The sequence below is a fragment of the Cryptomeria japonica genome, chromosome 5 (genome assembly GCF_030272615.1).
Source record: "Cryptomeria japonica chromosome 5, Sugi_1.0, whole genome shotgun sequence".
Classification (NCBI taxonomy): Eukaryota; Viridiplantae; Streptophyta; class Pinopsida; order Cupressales; family Cupressaceae; genus Cryptomeria; species Cryptomeria japonica.
This window is the reverse complement of record NC_081409.1, coordinates 799,555,467-799,559,335: the sequence shown is the minus strand read 5'-3', so window position 1 is coordinate 799,559,335 and position 3,869 is coordinate 799,555,467. Positions and strand designations below refer to the sequence as shown.

General features: G+C 30.9%; 2 non-coding genes across 2 annotated transcripts; one reads left to right on the top strand and one right to left on the bottom strand.

The window, feature by feature from the left end:
• Positions 1-640: 640 nt before the first annotated feature.
• TRNAG-UCC (transfer RNA glycine (anticodon UCC)) lies at positions 641-712 on the bottom strand. Its single transcript has one exon. It is a non-coding gene; the product is annotated as a tRNA-Gly (tRNA).
• Positions 713-987: 275 nt separating this feature from the next.
• Positions 988-1,061, top strand: TRNAV-CAC (transfer RNA valine (anticodon CAC)). The gene has a single exon. It is a non-coding gene; the product is annotated as a tRNA-Val (tRNA).
• Positions 1,062-3,869: the final 2,808 nt, after the last annotated feature.

Genomic DNA, 3,869 nt, shown 5'->3' with positions numbered 1-3,869 from the left:
TTATCCAAAACATCGCATATAATGATAAAACATATCAAATCACAAGTACTCTAGTTACACAATTAAAGCACCTTGAGAGCCATAAAATTCTATAAGGATTAAAGAATATGATAGTAGGTATTACAATCTGATATTTATAAGCAATATTTAGACTTACTCCTTTCATACCATGAATTCTTTTTAGTGCAAATTTAAATGACAAATGAAGCTTTGTTCTAACTCTTCCTCCTTTAAAATCGCATCCCATGAATTATCATTGTGAGCCCATCTTCCTTCCACCTTGGCCAATTTTATTGAACATGTGAATGGATTCAATCCATTATTTTGCAAAGATATTGTCTTCCAAACCTATGAATGGGTTCACATAACTCTTTTATCAAACTTTGCTTTGCCTTGTACATAACTGATTAATTTATTTTTTTATGTTTTCCCTTTTCATTTTATTTTCTTTCATGTTCCCCTTCCAAAAACAATTTGTCTATGATTTTATCAAAATGTTCTAATCCAATGGTTCAATTGATACTACACTAATCTAACCTTAAGACTCTATGGTTGATGTTGCGTTCCCACATAGAATCAACTATTCTACTCAAATTAGACTTACTCAGCGCTCATGTGGTTCAAAACAAATCGTCTGGACTGCGTTTGCCGGGAGTCGAACCCGGGTCTATTGCTTGGAAGGCAATTATCCTAACCGTTGGACTACAAACGCAGCTGATTCCTTTTCAGAACGAAAATTTAATTGTTTTAAATTTATACTAGCACATAATCCCGCAATTTCCAGAGCAAAAATTCACGACAATGACTTGTTTCCTTTCGTCGTTGATACAGTATTTGTAAATCATGGTGGGCTTCTTAGTAAAGCATTCGTCTGAGTAGAATTTTTATTTTCAGTGCAACACTCAAGTCATCAGTTTTCCCTTGATAGTCTTTCTGAAAGAAACAATAGGTTTAATTAAAGTACCAATAAAAATAACCTTCCAACTCGTCTGGGTGGTGTAGTTGGTTATCACGTTAGTCTCACACACTAAAGGTCCCCAGTTCGAACCTGGGCTCAGACATCTGATGGCTTTTTTTGTTTGCTTTTGATTGTGGCAAAGGTTCTAGGTATTTTCCAACGCCCCGGTTTTAACCAAATGCAAATTTAAAGGAATGTATAAAGTGTGTTCTTTGTGTTATCTCAAAATGATATTCCACAAATGACATATATAAGTTAGACTGGTCTCATTTAATATAATAGGTGAGTTTTTGTTTGTTTATCATTTCAAATATCATTATAGAGAAATCAAGTAAAAATTTAAATCTTTTTTCTTTTTTTTTTGGATAAAGATCAAATTAATTTTTTTAGATATGTGAATAGATTTGTAGAAGTTTACAAGATTATTACACAATATAAATTGCAAATCATAAATAATATTATATTGAGATAGAGTCCTCATATCATAAAATTTAAGTTCTTCAAGGTCAAATTTGTAGTTAACAATGTTCAATTTAATGTAAATAAGAGGAACACACAAAAAAATATGTGTAGCTAAGAATGAAAAGAAGCTTCAAACAAGTAGAGAACATGTATAAAAAACAAAAAACGGTATATTAGTTATAGTAATGTAAAATAATTAGTTTGAATAGAATGGAATGTATTGAGTTACAAATAATCCATAACTTTATCATGAATTCAAAAGGAAATATTGTAAGATATTTTATTTTTTTAACAAATAACTCATCAACAACTTCTACTCTCTATGCTAGTTGTCTAAAATGTTTATTAGACTATTCCTTGAAATTATCTAGAGAGCAACATTTGATATTGATGAGTTTAGACAAAATTCATCTACTAAAATCTCTATAAATTTGTTCAATGAGTTAGTATGATTGTAGATAGTTTCATTATTTTTCTCACTAGATTTACCTTGCCACCAGTGAGATGTCATTCTTGTCATCTATCCTATTGTAAAAAATGTATTAGTTCAAACTCTTACTATATTTATAATTTCTATTAGATTGCCTAGATTATCAATATCTAGATACAAAGGAGTCGCTAGAATATTCATCATCATCATAGTAGTAGGAGGTCCAATAGTTGCATTCTTTTTCTTACTAAAATTTTTTATTTTGGATTTTAAAATCCTCCTTTAGGAAGTATGATTGTTCTTTGTATCTTTTCTTCATTTTCAACTCACTATAGACTAGCTTCTAATCTATTAATTTATGCTCAATCTTATTTGCATTAGCTTGCATAGTATGTAAGTTATTCAAACTGATTAACCTTAGTATTAATTGTTGTAGCATATTGCCTAACTCGTACATATGTAGAGTTTTCTAAAATAAATTGGCTTAGTTTATCATCTTTAGAATTTATCTTGTTAATAGTTTGTTTAATATATTTCACATCTTTACATAAATCATCATAATTCTCTTCTAAATGTTGAGAAAACCTAGCTAAATAATTTTTTGTGTTTAAATTCCTAGCTAGGTTCTTTGTATTCAAGCATGTTAGAAAGACAAGCATACTAAAAATGACTAATAGATCCACTAGGTGATTTGATGAGTTTAGAGAAGGCCATCGTACATCCTTATAAAATGAAATGTCATTTTCTTCATAATAAGATAGGTTTTTTCTTTCGATGTGTCATACTCATTATTGTAAATGGTGAACCTAGACTTTTTCTTTCTTTCCCTTTCTTAAAAGGATCCAGTCTTCCATTAATATTTGTCATCTTCTATTTTAAAATACAATTAGGCTTTTCCATTTTGAACCTTCTTTTTGTTTAAAAATTGTTGGTACAATGGTAGGACAAGGAGATAGGAATTCTACTAGACTAACTAGAAGGAAGAACTTGGATAGTATTTTCTCTTATATTATGGACTAGTTCTATCCTTTATATAAGCTCGAGACCAACATTTCTTAACCAATCTAATATCCATCTAAAAGGTATATTTGTAGTATTCATATACTAATACTTTTGGTCTAGATTTCTGACGGAGGTTTCCGAAGGAGAAGGTATATTGTGACCAAATTTGATTTTTTTTTTGAAAAAATACCTGAATTCGTCGGAATTTTGATGGTAATTTCACATTTGGTTTCGATGGAGAAGGCATTAGTAATGAAATTTGTTTTTTTTTCAAAAAAGTGCCCGCGTTCATCAAAATTCCGATGACAACATGCATTATTTAAAAGAAAAAAAAGGAAAAAAAAGAGGACAAGTCATTTGTGCATTGCAATCCCACACAAGCGTCCATGTCGACTTCAACCCCTGACAAGATCAAACCCGCGTCGAAGTCATTTGTGCATTGCAATCCCGTGCAGGAGGTAGATTCTTCACCTTAATTTCAGATTTGCATAATGAGGAATTGTTGAATCTTCACCTTAATTCATTCATTGGATCTTCGGATTTAATTTGCATAGCCAAATCCTATAGCAATTCATCCCATAATGATTTGAGTTGTGTCGCAGATGAATGAGAAGGAACCCCTTTCAAATAACGGTACCTACCCTAAATCTTCTTAGCTACTTCTTTGACCTATTTAGTGGTCTACATATGTTGCATTACAACTTCTTCCCAGGCTATTTGGTGAATGATATCTCCTAGCTAAATTTTTTGTAAGGGAGATATTCTCCCTATATCCACTTTATTTCTAGTTAATGTAATCTAGAGTAATTGAATTGATGCTACCAGTTATATTTGTTGTTGTGCTAGGAAATTTTTAATGTGCTCCATTGTAGAGGTTTTAAATGTTGATGTTGTAGAGGCGTAGATCCGATATTTGTCTATGGAGGTGTAGGAGCTATCACTTATGTTTCTCTTTTTCTTATTCTTCACACAATTGATTAAAGGCATTAGTAGTTGCTACTATTATATCTGGTTGTA